At 41.6% G+C, this 19,202-nt stretch overlaps 1 long non-coding RNA gene across 1 annotated transcript; it reads right to left on the bottom strand.

Annotated features, from left to right (window-relative positions):
• Window positions 1-464: 464 nt before the first annotated feature.
• On the bottom strand, window positions 465-18,952 carry LOC150018045 (uncharacterized). The gene is made up of 3 exons (XR_016509188.1): window positions 18,882-18,952; window positions 15,788-15,864; window positions 465-612 (listed from the first exon to the last, which is right to left on the bottom strand). It is a non-coding gene; the product is annotated as an uncharacterized LOC150018045 (long non-coding RNA).
• Between the last annotated feature and the right edge of the window lie 250 nt (window positions 18,953-19,202).

Here is a 19,202-nt window from a genome sequence, read left to right as displayed (position 1 = left end):
ATTGCTCCTCACTGATGAACTTTTTGTCCTAGTATTTATGTATCTATTTGTGAAACTCTTTACCTAATGATTTGTCTCCCTCACTGAACAAACTGGGGAATTAATGACTGCTTTGTTTGCCACTGGATCTCTGGCACTTACCTCAGGACCTGGTACATGGTAGGTGCTCAATAAATACTTCTTGAAGAATAAATGAATAAGTAGATTATAGCACAGCCAGAGATCCATATACTTTCCCTGAATGTCTCCAGTTGCATCTTACTTTGTCCATTTAGGCTGTACAGACAAATAATTATCCAGTGAATTTTGTTTCTTACAAGCACTAAATGCAAAACCTCATCTGTCACTTGAGTCACAGGCCAGGAATTCTGTCACAGGGATGAATGTCCAGAATTTCCCTGAAGACTTAGCCCTGGTGAAAACAACAAGCTGTTTTTCCAAAACAAATAATTCCCAATAGCAACATTTATTTCATTTACTTTATTTGAAATTTTACAGAAAGAAGTCAGATGGCAGCTACAGGTTTATGCTGGATTTTTTGGTTCCAGCTTTTCACTCTTCATCAAGTTTGCCAGATTAGTATGCTTTAAGATAGTCTCAGGAAAATTGCCCCTGCAATAAAACAAAGAACAAACAGCCTTTTCAGAAAGATGGCATGAAAACCTAAGAAGGAAGCCCTTGCCCCTCCCAAAGCCGCAGCCAAACAAAGGCTTTAAAGGCAAAGAAAGCAGTGCTGAAAGGCATCTACAGCCACACACAAAAAAGTCACCCACCTTCCGATGGGCCAAGACACTGTGGCTCCGAAAGCAGCCAAATACCCAAGAGCACCCCCAGAAGAAACAAGCTTGACCACTATGCCATCATCAAGTTCCCCCTGTCCAGTCAACCATGAAGAAGATAGGAGACAACAATGCACTTGTGTTTGTTCTCTGTGGATGTCAAGGCCAACAAGCCTCCTCTTCCACAGCCAATGGAGCAGCACTTGCTTTTGTTGCTACTCGTCTTACTCTCAGCTCGAGCTGCTCTAACCAAATACCATAGACTGAGTAGATTAAACCAAAGACATTTGTTTTTCACTGTTTGAGGCAGAGAAGTCCAAGAACAAGGTGCCAGCAGATTCGGTTCCTGGTGAGAACTCACTTCCTGGCTTGTAGGAGTCCACCTTCTCATTGTATCTTCACTTGGTGGGAAGAGAGGAGCATGGTCTCCCATCGTTGGGGCTCCACCTTCTTTCCACCCAAAGATCCCACCTAATGCCATCGCGTTAGGGGTTAGGGCTTCAACGTATAAATTATGTGGGGGAGGGACACTTTCAGTCCATGACACTACTTAACAAATCATCCCAGAACTCAGTGCTGCAGACATTTATTGTTAACTCTCTTGGTTCTATGGGTTGACTGGGATCAGCTGGGTGATTCTCATTTGGGGTCTCGCATACAGCCATTTGTCAGCTGGACATCTAAGATGGTCCATTCACATGCTGACAGCTGATGACAACTATCAGCTGGGAGCTCAGCTGGAGCTGTCAACGGAAGGGCCTACATGTAGCTTCTCCATGTGACCTCAGCTTCCCAAAGCATGGCAGCTGGATTCCAAGATAGTGACCCAAGAACAACCATTCCAAAAGGCTCAGATGACAATTAAGTAACCTCTACATTGCTGGTACAATGGTAATGAGATAGAGAATCTTAATGAGATTCAACTTCTATCTTTTGGTAAGAATATTTCTTAGATTAGTTGTGCACTTCCAGTGGGAAGGACATAATGACTGGTCGGCTGTCTTTTTTTGATAATGGCCATTGATAATCAAATGGCTAGATAAAGCAATTCATCAGGAATTCAAATATGCATCTTTTTCAACAATTATTCTGGCTACAGTATAAGTTATCTTAAAAAGAAATAACTGCGACAATTATGTGCAGCCTCTGAAGAATAGCTATCAAACCAAGTTATAATGATATGAAGATTTACAGGGTACCTCATTCTTTTTGCTCATTTTAGTAGTCTACAGAAATAAATAAGTTCAAAGGGAAATGAAAAAAGGAATACACTGTTTTGGCATACTCTTTTACTGATACTGCTCAATTATTTCAAAAAGATTTCTATTTCACAAAATTTCTTTGAAATAAAGCATCAGGTCCTGAAGGTTAACAATAATTTTGTTCACCCAACAACCAGGATGAATAACTGTTATCTTAAAATGACATTAAATTTTCTCAAATGCTTCCTTTTTCTTTCCTTTATCTTGTTTCCTTCTCTTTTCTTTCTCTATTCCCTACCTTCCTCCCCACCCCAATCTCTTTCTCACTTTTTTTTTTAGGTAAGAAAATACCTTGAGCTTTTTGAATAATAAAGGCAGAAAATCAAAATATAACAAGATTACAAACACTGATAATGCTTTTATCCAGAAGTTTCCAGAACAAAGGAGTGTGTAACCCACTGTAGGAGCCACGGTCAGACTTCTTAAGAGAAGGTAAGATTGCATTTCAGTAATAATCGGATCTGCATCAGCTGAGAGGGGGCACAGCAGTGGAGAAGAGAGAACATGGGCTTTGCAGTCTGGTAACTGACTGGATTCCTGGCTCTACAACATATACTGTCATCACTGTTACGGCTCTAAGCAGAGTGGTCTGACTCAAGCTTTAATGGGGCCTTCCAACCACTTTCTTAGATGCAGGATCTGATGCAGTAGTCCTGGAGTAGGGCCTGAGAGTCTGCAGTTTTGGCAAGCTCCCAAGTGATACCTATGCTGCCTAGACTATGGACCACACTTGGGGGTCGGAGCGGGGAAGGCTCTAGAATCCACAGGAGCCACTCTTTCTGCCCTGAAAGTCAATCCTTTGTAAGTTTTTCCTACGTGGAACAGTATTCTCTCTATTGGATCATGAGTGTATCAAGTGACACTGCCACTGCCTTAATGGTACCTATTAGTTGAAAATGTTTCCCAAGTAACTTTGTGATAAACCATATCATTTATTCCTAGGCCACAGGGTATTTATGATAACTTATTCCAAGTAATGCTGCCTATGAAAAAAGAGACCCAGCACTGCCCTATGCGAAGAGCAGACAGAAAAAGTGTTTGGAAGCCCATTAAGAAGCAATACTCTTGTCTCTGTCCAAGAGAAGCCAAGATTCCACCACAGAGCTAAAATCTGGGTGGCCCTTTGGGTTTCAAGTCTGCATCAGAGGCACACACACAGAATGACTACGATAATTAGGCTCCACAACATGCTTTCAAAGGAGGCACTATTAGACCCACGTTATAGGTGGAGAAACTATAGCCACAGGGAAGTTATTTTTCCCACCCAAGGCCACCCAACGTGTCTGGGATGAAAATGACGTCAAGAACCAGAACCTATGGGTAATCTGTCCTCAGCATAGCCATGAGATATTTCCTACGAGGGATGTTTATGCCCTAGTTAAAAGGGCTCTTCTACAAGTGAAGGTTAGAGACACACAGAAGAGCTCTAGATAAAACATTTTGTCATTTGTTATAATTTGTTATGATCTTGAACGTATCCATGGCCACAAATGTTTTCACAATCATCATTTCTTGAGTGTCTTTTATTATTATGCCCGTGTGATTTGGGCATGTTATTTAACCCCTCTGTGTCTCCATTTCCTCACCTGTGAAAAACTGGGGTACTAATTTCCCCACTTGTGAAAAACTGTGATCCTCACAAAGGATGAAATGAGTTAATGCATATAGGGAACTTTAGCAGAGCCTGGCATGTACTATTATAAAAGTGTCAGTTATCCCGACTCAGATATATGGTCTATTTCCTCAGACATAAACTGAGCTGGCCCTTGGCAGGAGCCCCGGGCTTCACTGCTCTTCTGTTCTCCATGATGCTGGGCTGGTGCTGACCCTAGAGTGGGCTTCAAAAATGACTTTCTGTCTGAATCTCAAAAGCCAGGCTCTGTGGGACTCAGTGTCCTCCCCAAGCTTCACATCATGCAGACATAACCTCTAACTTCCCCAGCGTCAATAATTACCATTATGTACAGGAGATTCCCAGTTGCTAATTTTTTAAAGTTGTTACAATTTCTTCATGTTTTATAACATTCAAAGTGATTTCACAAACATCATCTCACTTAAACCTTCCAACAGTGCTATGAGGAAGACAAAATCTTACCCTGTTCATTTTATGGATGGCAAAACTGAGACTCTTTAAAGTAATCCCCTCAAGGTCATGCTGATTAATAGTAATAAAATAGTTACTGCTACTAACATTTTTGAAGACTTATTATTAGGTTAAACTCATGAGATTGCGGAGATGCTATCATTTTAACCTGTATAAGATAAAGAATTTCATATTGTTCAACCTACATATATTGTGTCATTTAATCTTCATATCAACCTGATAGGATACAAACAAATTACCATTTTATCAACAAGGGGAATAAAAACTGAAAGACAATTACCCAAGATCCAACAGTGGAGCTAGGATTCAAACCCAGGCCAATATGACTCCACAACCCCACTAGTAACTAACTCAGCCATATTACCAGTCTAGTGTATACAGCTGGGAAATGGTAGAGTTTGCGCTGCTACTCAGATCCCTCACTATTGAGGCAATACTTCTTTATATTAAAAATGTAGCGTATTTACACTCATTATAACAACCATGTAACAGAGAAAAGATCATCCCCATATTAAAGACAAGAAAGCGAAGGCCCAACTATTAAATCTTGGGGTTCAGACTCAAACCAGGGCTGTGCAATTTCAAAGTATGGGCTCTTAACCATCACATCAGTGGTTCTAAATGACCTGCGGACCATTGAAAATTTCCAAAGTCCAGGTGACCCCACAGACCAATTAAAACACAACCTCCTGAGGTGAAACACAGGTAAGAGTAGTTTTTGAAACTCCTCAGATCCCGGTGTGCAGACAAGGTTGAGGATCACTGGTATTCTCCATTCCTTTCCACCAAGCCTACCTTCTCTTCCACCAGGCCCCTACAAGCTGATAAAATCTGGCCCTGAGATTCCCCTGCTGGTTTAACTCTGTAGCAGTGATCCTAATCATGTCTTACGCAGAGTGAACACCTCTTCCCAGACTCCCATTCTTCAGGGAGCTCCTGTCAAGAACTAAAACAAACCACGGCAAAGGACTAATCACAGAGTCTTACCATTGACAACAATCAGCTGTCACTGAGGCCAAAATGGAAAACGTTTCATCAAAGGAGGCCTGCCACTCTCCTGAGCTTTTAGCTTTGGCCTCAGTGGGTACACTGAGCTGAGACAGCTGGGCTTGGCAGTGTCTAGCGGGCAAGCGAGTTGGGAGGCGCTAGCCAGTCCCTCGCAGTGGGACATCCCTCCGCCTTCACCACAACTCACGTCGGCCACAAGTAGGGTCAGGGGCAAGCTCCCGAATGTAAACGTGGAGGCGTGGGTGCGTTCCTGCCCGCTGTGTCCAGTCACCAGCGGGCAGGAATGCACGCACTTCATCTTCACAAACTTCACGTACTTTCAAAATTATGCTTCTTTGATTCCTTCAAGCCAAACCCATGGAAAAATAAGAGAAACCGAATGCCAAGGAAATGGCGCCAAGGCAAACACATGTAAGCCCTGAAATAACAGGAGATACTGTGGTCACGTCTGACCTTCTGAACTGGGCTGAGCTGAAGCACAAACAGCTACGGCTGCTGCTGAAAGGGTGCACAGTAATCGTTTATTTATAATGCTGAAGAGCGTGGGTTTAGAGAGATCGCCTTTTGAAACTGTGGGCTTCAGCCACGGGGCCAGAAATAACATCATTTTGAAAAATGACTTTTTTTTTTTTTTTTTTAAAGAAAGCCACCTTTCACCTCCATGATCAACATAAGCCCAGAATCTTCTGATTTTTATCTGTCAGATGATGACTAAGACCTCCAGAGCTTCTACAAATCTTTCTCTTCTGATAACACCACTAACAAGCAAGGACGCAAGTTCACTTCTTTATTTCAGGGGTCTGCAAGAGGTAACTGTGGAAGGGCCCAGACGGGAAAGTAAAATGATGGGCCAGGGTTAAAGGCTGTGTGCGGAGAAGGCCCCAGGTTTCCACACTAACCAGCTCAGCGCCCAGCAGTACTGCAGTGTCAGACCTGCTGGGGGGTTGCCAGAGTTACATTCCTCCCAGACGCCAGTAGCTGCATTCTTGGGCACACGAAACAAGTCATCAGGAGGAATGTGCACCATGTTAACATTACCAAAAAAAGACCACAAGCTATAGAGGTCATGCAGAGGAAGACTGGTTCCCATGCAAGAGATTCCTGTATTAAAATAATTGCCATGTTTGCCTTGAATGAATACTCATTTTCATGTTGTTTTTCAGATAATAATATTCTCTCCCTTTAGTTACATCACTTGATAGATATCTAGAAGATGTGTCCTGAAGAGAAAAAATCCATCATAAATCTAGCTTCATTGTAATTACTGAGGGGGAGATACACTATAAAAGAAATCATAGCCAATGCTTACTAGTGCTTAGTATGTGTTCAGACACAGTAAAGCTTAACTGCTTTACATGTATTAATATATTAATCCTCACAAATAGTGATTACTATTAATACCCAGAAGTTTTATGTTTTCTTTTAATGGAGTCATATTTATCAATTACTTCATCTGTTCTTTCTCTTGTTTAGGAATCAAAAAATCAAAACATTGTTTAAAATTTTTTTTAAATCCCTCAAATCATAAAAGCATTTTTTTCTGTAACTTCTTCTATAAGTTTTAAATATTCAATTTTGACATTTGAGTTTATAATTTATCTGGAACTTATTTTAGATTAAGGCAGAGGTAGAAATCCAATATATGTATATATACATATATATATGTGTATATATATATATAATTTTTTTCAAATGGATAACCAATTTTTCTAGGCTCACTTAATTCCCAATCCCATCACCCTTTCCACACTGGTAATATCATATCTTTCATATGCCAAGTTTACATATCTGTGTGGGTTGGCTTATGAACTCTGTTCTGTCCATTCCTGTGATGACACCACACATCCTAATTACTACAGCTTTGTGATTTTACATCTGCTGGAACAATTCCAATACCTTCCCTCACCCATCTCTCTTCTTTTTTTGATATTGACCTTTATACTTTCATATCAATTGTTGAATCCCCTGATTAAGTTACAGAAAAAACTCTATTGAGACTTTTGTTATAATTTGCAATTAATTAATATCTTGGAATTAATATTTTCTTGATACTGAGTCATCACATCAATGAACATGGTATGCGTCTCCATTTCTTTAGCTTTTTTCTCCCCTATTGACATTAATCTGTCTTGTTCACACTTTTAAAGATTTTAATATTTCCTCTTCAATAATGTTTGTTGTAGATTTTTAGTAGACACTTTATTAATTGAGCAAGTTTCCTTCTATTCCTATTTTGCTAAAAGTTGGCTAAGAGAGTTTTTAATCATGAATAGGTATTGCATTTTATCAAATGCTATTGAGACAATCACAAGACTTCTGTCCTTTAACCTTGTTAATGTCAAACTATCTTTGCATTCCAATGATAAATCCAATTTTACTTTAATACATTCATTAACTTTTAGCATTTTGCTGACTTATGCACATATATTCATACATGTGGCTGATTTGTAATCTTTTTTCTTAACTCTTTTTATGTGAGTTGGGAAATGTCCCCTTGTTTTCTATTCTTTGGTAAAATTGGCATCAGTAGCAATTACGTTTCCTGATGCTAATCCAAACTCATCTAGTCCTATGGGAAGGAGCAGGGAGTAAACTTTTAACAGCTGATTCCATTTCTTTAGTGGTGAGGGTTGAATTCCTGTTTCCTTTTCTTCTTGGGATAGTTTGATGAGTCGTATTTTTCTAAGACATTGACCATTTCCATATTTTCATATTTCTTGGCACAATACTATCTTTTTTATCTTTATTACATCTATAGTTATGACTCCTTTTTATTTCTAATATTTTTTGTGCACATTGAGTCTTTTTTTTAAAAAGCATTTCGCTAAACATTTATTTTATTGGCTTTTTTTCCCCCAAAGAATCAACTGGGGTGGACACTGTGCCCACCCCACCCCACTCTTGCTCCCAGATTCTCTGGGGTCCTTTTATTTCTCTTCCAGATTGAGGGTGGTTTTGCTTCCAATGGCCAGCACATAAAATTGTCTTGGAGAGGACTGTCCTCAGGCTGCTGGAGCCACTTTGCCCACCTATTGAGGGAAGCTAAAGTGTCTAGGAATTCACATGCACCCCGGTTAACCCTTAGCCAATAACTGACAACTATGGGGGTATGAAAACCCCCCAGTGGAACAACTCCGAGGTATAATTTGTACTTCAGAAGCCCACTATGGGATCAGGCTGATGCTGTTTTCTATGGGACCTGACCTGAAATTGTACTTTTGCTTGGCTTCTTTTTCCCCGACTAGCTTTCGCTTCCCCCTTACATGCTTCTCTAGGGTAAGAATAAATAATAGACCTATTAATCAAGTTTAGATGAATAAATCTAGGGCACACATCTTCAGAGTCTGCTTTTGAGAAGCCCAACAACACAACAGTTTTTTTTTCAATTCTCTATATTGTTCTGTTTTCTGTGACTTTTATTAATGCATCTCATTTTTATTATTTTTTCCCACTATTTCGAGGATACTTTATTTTCTTGGATAGATGGTTAGCTCCTTAATTTTCTATGTACTGCTTTAACTAAATCCCTTGTTTTAATATGTGACATTTTCGATTTTAAGTATACATGTTTTCTCATTTTCATGATTATTTACTATTTATGATAATCATTAGTGCTGGTCACTGGCATGCCCAGCTCTCCCTTTTCTGGCCAGGCCCTTGCCCTCTGGAACTCAGTCACAGCAGTAGTGGCAGTGCGTGTGATTTGACCTATGTCATGAGTGGAAGTGATATGTGTCATTTTGGGGCAGACAACTTTAAGAACCATATTCTCTTCCTTTCACCACTGTAACTGGTAATATACCCGGTGGTGCACGCTCCATCAAGTTGGGTCCTGGAGTGAGGAAAATGTGGAGCGAAGCTCCCAGCTGATTTACATTGGACATGTTCCGTGAATAGCAAGTAAACCTGCATTGTTTCAGGATATTCTGATATTTTAGTCTGTGCATTATTGCAGCATAATTTACATTGTTGCACTGACCAAATAGTCTATAGAAGTGTCTTTCCTTCTCTCTAATTTTCAACTATATAGAATAATTTCAAGTATCTTTTTTTCAAGCTCATATTTTATTGGAGTATGGTCAGAGTATATATCCTGTATGTTACTGAGTCTTTGGTATTTGATGAGCATTCAGTTGTTGGATTACATATGTGTAAACTAAATTGTGCTGGTTAATTGCGTTGTTCAAACCTTTAACATCTTTATAAATTTTTAACTTTTTAATCTATCAATTGCTGAGATGTTTTAAAAACCTACTAAATGTAGATTTTTAAATGTCTCTATAAATCAATTTTATTTCTGCTTTAAACATATTTGAGGCCATGTTATTAAGTACAGTTGACCCTTGAACAACGCCAGGATTAGGGGCACTGAGCCATGTGGTCCAAAATCCATGTATAGCTTTTGAGTCCTCAATATTTAACTACTACAGTTGTCCCTCATTCTCCGTGGGGGATTGTTTCCTGAATCCACAGAAGGTATGAAAATCTTTATATAAAATGACATGGATCAATGCGTATAGTTGGCTCTCCATATCTGCCGACTCCCAACCACGTACTGAAAACCATACAAATATTTATTGAAAAAAATGTGCATGTAAGTTGACATATGCGGTTCGAACCGCTATTGTTAAGGGTCAACTGTACATGCAAGTGGTGAATTGTTTTATTTTAGATTATAAAATGACCTTCTTCATCCTTAATAATGCATTTTTGTCTTCATATCTATTTGTCAGAATGGTTGCTTCCGCCAGATGTTCTAAAAGTTTTCACTGCATGGGATATCACTGGCTTGAGGTCACTTTTTATATTGATTTCTCAGCTCCGGGGGCAGATGGCAAGCAGTTCCAGGATGATGCACGTAGTTTACGTTCAAAACCACATGAGGTCAGCCTCTCTTCCTTGTCATCTTCCTGTGCTGAGGGAAGATTTATTTTCTAGTCCTCCTTTAGTGAAGGCATAACCATTGAATAGCTCCAGCTTCATAAAGGAGTCTCAGTTCCAGCTCTTTCCCTTAGGCAGGCACAAAGCCCCACCTCTGCACCCCCAACTCCCCTGCCCCCAGCCTGCCACGGAGTTGTATTTATTGCACCAGAAAAAGAAATTTCCCAGTAGGAGGGCTTTCGGTTATTTAGTACCAGCAGAACTAAAGGTTTTATAAGTTATGCTTTATAACTGCACATCAGTAATGCTTTTGCCTTTCTGAGCAGAGATCACTGGGCTGAAAGCAGGATCTGTGATAGGGTGGAGAAAAGGACTATGTGCTCCTGTTCTTGGTAGGATATGCTCTTAATTCTACCAACTCTTGACTAGAGGGCGATAATCACCATCACACCGTACTTTTTTATATTCTCTTTGTTTTATTTGTTCCTGTCCCTCCTTCTGTTTTTCTTTTCTTTTCTTTCTTTCTTTTGTGTGTGTGTGTGTATGTGGAGGCAAAAATCAGGGCCAGGAGAGTCATTGATGAAAGAGCACTGCTGATGATAACAACAGCATTAATAATAAGAGTTGACTTTTATTGACATTTAAATAAGCCAGCTCCTGAGCAAATGCTTAACAAGTGTTCTCTCACTGAAACCTGAAAACCCTGTGAGGCACTGGATCTTAGCTACGCAATTTGCTCAGGTACACACACCTAGGAAGAGGTAGAACTCCCAATGTTAGTCACTGAAAGTGGAGCCTGCAATGATCCAGTTTGAATGTTTAATTTCCTATTTTTCATTTAATACCCCCTTTATTTATTCCCTACACACACACCCCCCACACACACAACAACATCTACCCTGTCATTTCATCTCTTGTTAAATGGCAAAGCAATATTATGTAAATATGTATATTTCTGGAGGATTATTGCTGAAGGTGCTGCAAGACCCAGCTCAGGGGACACCTCCTCCAGGGGGCTTTTATGGGAGTCTGTGGGCTGGGTAGGTGACCCTCCCAGGCTTCCTGCAAGCATACTGAACCACGATCATTTGACCCTATTGGTCTCTCCTACTGGCCCATGAGCTTCCAGAGAATAGAAATGATTTCTTGTTCTTTTTTATATATCAAGCACATAGCACAAGTCCTGGCACAGAGGAGACACTTGGTAAACATTTGATGAATAAGTGAATGGATGAATGGATGGGTGAATGAATGAATGAAAATTATCTTCCATGGAGATCATGGCCTCACCTAAATATATTTCCAAGAATGGAGATATTTCTTTATTATTCTTGCAAAATGCGAATTCATTCTACCTCTCTGAAATCATGCAACAATCTCTCCGGAGATGCATGTTGTTCTGATTTGTATGCAAGTCTGTTTCAAAATTACTCAGGTGACCCAAGACAAATACAGCTGCACCTCGGGTCATGTGGCCTTCCTAGCTCAGCGGTTTCCTGGGCCTGGGGAGGTCTGGTGCCTCCTGGCTTCAGTCTAACTATGTGTCTTCCATACAGTTATGAGGAACATTCTGTTCTGCTCTGTGCCCAAGCATTGCTCTCCCCTGTTGTGACTGCATGACCACTAGATGTTGCTGCCTCTGTGAGTGGCCACTCAGGAAACCCTGTGAGTTTTTCCAAACCCATGCTCTTATTCTTAAAGTAGCATTTTGCTGTCTTTTTATTATTTGTTCCAAAAGGAGACTTTCATGGGGGTGTCCTGAAAAAAAATATGTAACAGATCCAGGCACAGGTATAAACCCATCTCTGTCCAAGGCTGACACTGGAACAACTTTGTTTCGCATTCATTAAATGTGATGAACCATCTGGCTTTCTCAAAAATAACCCCAAGATGTCTCAGTCACCCGACCCTAGCAAACCATGCCATGCTTCATGTACCAAAGGGTTGCTGAAACTGCTTCTCTCCAGAAAAAAAGAAAATCCACATCTACTCAGGAAAACAGTTCTTTTCAAGTATTCCCAGAAGAGATGTGTTGGTATCCCTCCTTTCCTTCTATAATAAATCCTTGTAATTAAATAACAAATATTTACTGTTCTTGTGTATGCAAAAGCCAGAAGAAGCTTTTCTAACCATGGAAAAGTGAGAGAGGTGAGAGGATAGGGATGAACAGAGTGGTAGTTTTTTCATACTTCGGTGAAGTAGAAAGGTTATGATACAGACAGGCCTGGACAACCCTGGCTGATGCCAGGAGTGTGGGTGGGAGCAGAGGGGAGAGGCCCTGAGACAGCACAAGAGAGGCTGCATTCCCCGGTAACCAAGCTAGCCTGGCCCGTGATGACAGATTCCCCACCCCTGGCCAAAGACACTGCAGGAGGAAGTCCTTGCGCTGATCATGCATTATGAAATGTTTGGCTAAGGGGAAAAGCCCTCCTATTCCCTTCTGGTCCCTGGGTGTGGGTGGGACCAGAAGATTCAGCTGCATGTGATCCTAGGGGTCAACCTGGCAACAGCGGGAGGTGTTGCCCTGTCAGTCTAGCCTGGGAAAAGAATGGGATTGGCTAGGGGGGTAGGACCCTCCCAGAGCGTGCAGAAGTTTGGGCTGGGAGATTTAAACAGAGGTAGGGTAGGAATGCGCTCTCTTGGATACACCTCATGCACGTGTGGGCCAGGGCTTGCAGGACCTCTTCTGGCCCTGGAAGCCTCGTGGCAAATGGTGGCGTGGACAACACATGTGTGGACTCTAAGAGGGAACTTGAAGCTAGACAGCAACCCACTTAGCGGCCTCAGGCTCCAATGGACAGAGAAGGGTGAAATGGAAATTCTGAGCATTGTTTTGGGCTTTGGCCCTTTTGGATACAGCTGGGTTTTGCTTGTATTTTGCAGAAGAGATGAGCCTGGACACGCGAAGTCTCCCATCCTCCCAAATTGTGCAACATTTTAATAAAGACTTCTTTCCTTCCCCACCAATATCTGCCTCTGGAATTTGCCTATGGATAATGGCGGGCAGCCAAACCCCACTTTTGTTTGGTAACAGTTATATTCAAGGTAGACACATCAGGGTTTGTCTGGGAAATCTCACTGATCCTAGGCTTCTGCCCTGTTGGTTGATCAGAGAAAAGGAGACTGCTTGGTTACGCGTATGGGTTTCAACTAGATAGACCTTGGTTTGAATCCTCTCTCTGCAATGTAGAAGCTGGGTGATGCTAGGCAAATTTCCTAACCTCTCTGAACTTCAGTTTGTCCATCAGTAAAATGAGACTATGTCACAAGGTTTTTATAAAAGTTGAATGAGAAATCTGTTAGGTCCTCGGCACAGTACCTGAAACATAGTAAGTAACTGTAATTAATAATCACATGCAATAAAGAACTGTTGTAATTATTGTTTACGAAAAACAGAACTAGTCCCATATAATAAGGAGATACATAATATGAACTTGTGCTAGGGGGTCCACAGACCAAAATAGTCTCTCATCCATGATCTTATCATGATAACTATATCCCTCCCCACTAAAAAGCCACTCCCTAAGGGCCCTCTACAGACATGTGTTTGACTGGATTAAAGAATTACAATGCTTTATCCCAAGGAAATAATCATGCCAGAGACAGAAGTAAAAAGATGTCGTTTTAGGCGTTGTTTACAATGTGTAAATGTTAGTGGAACAAAGATGTCCAGTGATGGGGGGGACAGGAGCTGTATGTCTGTCCCCTGGAAGGCCAGGTGGTGTCACCGATACAGACCTGTGTGCACAGTGAATGAGGCACAGGTCTGAACCGACACCAAGATCCTGTTATTATAAATGGTGTTCCTAGTACGATTGTATATCTTTAAAAACACTTGTACACGTGTATGTGCCCGGAGGTAAATCCGGAAGGCTATGTACTAGGTGTGAAAGTGACCAGAGTGGGGCTAAGCAAAATGAGCTTTTTATCTGTATGTATATTTCTTCAATAAAAATGGGTTATGTGAAAAATAAGGGTTATGTGCCAAAAAAAAAAAAAAAGAAATTACAATGCGGAGGCAGGCAGATGAAACAAGAGCTATTTTACACATTATCAAGTTTATTAAGGGGACCAAAACCCATTAAGAGTCAGGGTCACATTGGATAAAACCAACTGCTGAGAAAATCGGACAGGACGGATGAATTTTGGTGAGGGAAAAGGGCAAGGAAGAGGTAAAGAATGGTCTAAGGCACAGAGTGATACTGCAAAGGGAAAACCTTGGAGTTCAGGTCACCCGTGGGGCATAACATAGGAAGGAAGAATGATTCTAAAAGGCGACTGGGAAAGGAAGACTGGAGTCCAACTTTGCTAGTTTTAAGTTTTTGCTTTAGCTGAGAACAAGAGAAAAGATAAATATTTCTAAAATTGGAGCCATTTCTAAGATTCCTATTAAATGACCTGGTTGTGTAAAAATTCATGAGTAATCATGAATCTTCATCCTGAATTTCATTCCAGGCTTAAGTCAGGCTTCATATGAGGAAGAAATGCAGGAACTCTTCAGCCCCAATAATAAAGCAGGGACTGTCCCAGCCCATGCAGTTTCTGAAAGCGCAGCTCTGGACCTCGCCCCAGGCTTACTTCTCACATCAGGGGATGAAGGCTACTCTGTTGCATGAGGAACTGCCAAAGGCACAGAGGATGCCCAAGTCCTAGGCCTGAACAAGTCAGTTGCCCAACAGTATGTATTGTGTCCATATCCTATTCAAGACAAAGGATTTCCCCCCAGTGAGTAAAACTGGGCTAATGAGCAAAAGCCACAGAGAGACAACTCTTGGCCCGATATTAGGAAAGGCTTTCTAACAGTCAGAGCTGTTCAAAGGATAGAATATAAAGCAGTAAGATCCCCACGGCCAAATGTGTTTCAAGCAGAGGCTAGCTTATAAAAATTCATATATTAAAGAGGAAATTGGACTCAATGAGTTTAAAGTTCACTTCCAATTTTCTAGTCCTATAAAATACAAGGCATGACCTACAATTATAATGAACTTACAGGATAGCCAAGAAAACAGAAGTTGTGGAAATAACAGCATATTCAAAGCAACATAACAATGAGCCAAATGAAAGGTTTAAAAAACTCAGTATGGTGAGTCCAAAAAGCAGCTCTCCTGAGGATATTCAAGAAAAAACAGAAATTCCTTAACACCTGAACAAAATTCATCCCTTTGTACAAGTAGTAATTAGATAGATGATTAGAGCCAGAGGAATTGTATGCACACTCTCACGCAGTCCCCTACTTAAAAGCAGCACATGGCATAATGCTTGCCAGAAAAAAACAAAAAACAAAATAAAAAAAACTTAAATGAGCAATTGCTTTGTCATCTCATAAGAAAGATCAGATCTGCTTAAATTCTGTTCTCTGCATTTGTGCACACTGCAGGTCTATTCTCAATATGCTGGTTTGCAATAAATTAAAATTCAAAGTCATGGTATACCAAACTTAATCATTAATTCTGAAGATAGAATCTGTGACCTCATGATTTCCCATGGGCTTGAAATCATGATTTTTTCATTCATTTCTGACAGTGTCTGAGGATCAGATTAGAAAAGGTATTCATTGGCCTACCAATGTGCATCAGCTGGACACAGGAAATGGAGCTAAAAATTAACTAAGGCCTTGCTCCTGGTGTGGTCCAAAGAGGAAGCCCTCAGTACCACCAGCTCCTCCCACTCCCACCCCAGCCCACCCCAACCCCACCCCAGATGTGCTGAATCAGAATCTGCATTGTAACAAGATTCCAGGGATTTGTCTGTACCTCAGCATTCGAGGAGTCCTAAACTGTTGCTCTCCTTCTGACTTTCACCACCTGAAAGCTGTAAGAAACAGCAGTCCCTGGAAAACAAAAAAGGGAGAAAATTACTCGGATTGTAATCATTCATGGAGTCATCAACCAAGTGTTTGCATTGTTTTAGAGATTTTCCTATTGCTCATGTGGGACAGCCAGGCTTAAAATGGGCTGCAGGAGTCTCCGGCTTGTTTTGACCCAAATCAGCTGATTAGTCTCGGTTAGTTATTAGACTTGGGGGCGGGGAGAGAAGGAAAGAAGAGGAAAAGCTTCAACAAGTGTCTCTACAAGGAAAGGCAGCTGTTTCTCATAAACTGCAACGAAGGAGCCTAGCAGGGCTTCATCTTTTATAACCTGCAGCCTCTCTGTCAGCAGAGAAATCCCTTCCTGCTTAAGGTCACTTCTGAGACGCCAATGGTTTCAGTGAGAGCATGCTTGTGGCAACGGAGGGGGAGGAAGCTTTGTGAGCGTCCAGGTGTGAGAAATATACAAAACAAAAATAAAGTATTTCCTAGAGTACTTCCTCCATTCAAAAAGGCCACTGATTGCAGGAAACACCATAGATTTCATAACAGCTTTTCAGGAGCGATGTGACTACCCCTTTAAAGTTTTGTTAATGGATATTAGCAACGAAGTCTGTACACAGCTCCCTGCAAATATATGTGAAAAAGCAACCTTTGCTGTTTTCTGTACCCATTTTGCTGTAAGCCTGAAATACAACCTGAAGGGCTCAAGGAAGAGAAATATCAAGATGTTGCCTTCTCGAAAGAAATGTGGATTGAAAACCAGATAAATCTAAGCTTTGTGCCCCTGTAAAACTTTGGCTTTCATGATCTGGAGCCTGATTCTGGTCACCTAATGATCCAGGCTTCGTGAAGAAAGACCGGCTGACCATGTGTACAGAGGTGTGGCGGGAGGAGATGGGGTAGTGGTCAGAAGCAGAGAAAGAAACAGATCCTAAAAGAGGTCAGAAATCAAACACATAGCGAGTCAGTGAAATTCTGACTCCGTAACGTGCAAGGTCAGCGTCTTTCAGTGCGGCGGCCCCCCCCCCCCCGCTTCACACCATTCTGAGGCCTCTAGGGTAACAGTCGAGCGCTTTTCAGTAAGATTCCGCTCACTCCAGCCCTGACATGAGAAGGCACGCCAGTTAAGAACTGCAGAGGGTGCCATCAGGAAATCCAGAATGAGAGTTCTCAGTGCGTGCCAAAGTTAGACAATGTACTTTCCCAGCCTGCCGGGGTACAAGAGTCCTCAATCATTGCCATGTGTTATAGAGCTTACAGTGGACCATTTTGCTAATGGAAAAGTACTTTCTTCGTAGGGCCTTCTGGAAAGTTGTTTTCTACTTTTTGTTTGTTTGTTTGCTTTTAAATTGATTCTACATAAATACTAGGATCTCTCGCAAACAATTTACCACGGAGAAAGTCAGGATGGATCCCACTGGTTAATGGGTGGAAAATCTGCGCCACAGGGAACTGTGGTCATAGCTGCTTTTAGAGACCTTTATGAAAAATTTTTAAAAGAAAAAAACTCTAAATGTGTATTTACAAAAGGCAAATGTTTTTGAACTCCCCAAAGAGGCCTCAAGCTTTGAAGGAGAGTCTTCCCTGGCTTATCTTTCCCCTGAATCCTAAAGCTCCCTCTAGTGACCAAGAACATATCACCCGCTCCAGGTACGAAGAGGAAACATTTTCTAAAGCCTCTTGCTTCTAGATGGCAACTTAAGTTTCTATAGCATTTTCACACATATCCGATCATTTAACCCAAATACAGTAGGAAGTAAAAGTCTCCTTTCTCCCAGATAAGAAAACGGAGGCTTGGATGGGGCCGAGGCTTGTCAGGGGGCTGGTAGTAAAGGGACGGACACGGAGGCCAGGTCTCCCGTGTTGTTCTGCTGCACTGCCTCGTGCTCTGTGACAATTGCATAAGGTTACTCATGGGAAGCTCTCACAGAAGCACTTGCAAGGGGTTTACAGAAGTGACTCTTGACTTTGGGGATTCCCTTTGAAAATCCGATGAGAATTATGGAACCCATACCTACACATTTTTCCCTCCAACATCAGAACGTCCATGGATCACCCTGAAGGGTATCTATAGACCCTCTAGGACTCTAAGGGCCCCAAAGTTAAGAAGTTATTGACATCCACTGGATATAGTCTTGAGATATCAAAGGACTTGAAGAATATGAACTTTGAAGTTCTTTACTCTTTACCTCAATTAGGCTGTTTGCCACGCCTATCCAGTCAGTTCTTCGTCCCCTTGTTGGGAGTATTTAAAAGGATTGACAAATTAGCATCTATTTGCTATCATTTAAAGAAAAGCCTGTGGACAGTGCCACCAAGGCCTTCTAGTATTCCCATAGGCGTGCCTGGAATGAGTGGCAAACTAAAACGTTTCTAGGAAAGTGCAATTTGGGAGTGCTTTCCAGCTGGCTCCGCGGAGAGTCCAAAGAAAACCAGTACTGCCTCTAAATTCTTAGCTCTTTGCACCCTGGTATTTCCAACAGCTTTGACTGATGGTGTGTCTGTTCACATAAGTCTCTTCCAGGTAAGCTCCATGAGGATAGGGACATGTCTACAGAGATCAATCATATTCCCAACCAGCACAAGTGCACAATCAAGATATTTGGTGAATGAATACGGGAATGGTCCTCATTGAGTCAGCTCCTCTGGGAACCTGCTTATTTCCCCCCCTAATTAATCAGTAGCTTCCGGGTGCCTGGGACATTCCTCTGCAACACTCCACACAGGCAGTCTCAGGCTCTGGATACGTGGCTGCTCTTAGGAAAAGTTCTGTTTTCTGTTCTGTGACGCCCACCGTCTAGATTAGGTTATAAACAAACCTAAGCATGATAACAGCTTCCTGCGATAGCCCTCCCAGAAAGTGTATCACAGTATTAAAATATGAACAAAAATACAGTACTCTAGTGACTAGAACACTCACCCATCAAGGAGACTATTAAGGGTTCCTCTGAGTTAAGGCTTTTTTAAATCATCTCACACACCTTCATGATGCCTTTCCCTACCTCTGAGCTTTGATCTCGTGTAACTTCCCTGCCCACCTGGTGAACCATCCCCTCCAAAGTGTCTTCCCCGGCTCTCCTTGTCAGCAACCGTCACCTGTCGCCATGGCACACTGCTATGACACTACCGTAATTACACGTGTTGCCCACGCTGCAAGGACACTATCGTAATTACACGTGTTGCCGTCCCCTGCCTTCCCATAGGCAGCCCAACAAGAGGAGCAGGAGTTACTGACTTCGGGAATGAACTGTTTTACTCTCCAGTTTATTTTGCTTGTCATTCTTGAAAATCCAATGTTTTCAGAACTGTCTGGCAACATCTCATGAAAGCAAAGGGCTTCTCAATGAGGAGGCCAAGTC

Source organism: Furipterus horrens, unplaced genomic scaffold (genome assembly GCF_987537825.1).
Source record: "Furipterus horrens unplaced genomic scaffold, mFurHor1.1.pri manual_scaffold_2, whole genome shotgun sequence".
NCBI lineage: Eukaryota > Metazoa > Chordata > Mammalia > Chiroptera > Furipteridae > Furipterus > Furipterus horrens.
This window is presented reverse-complemented; position numbering and strand designations above follow the sequence as displayed.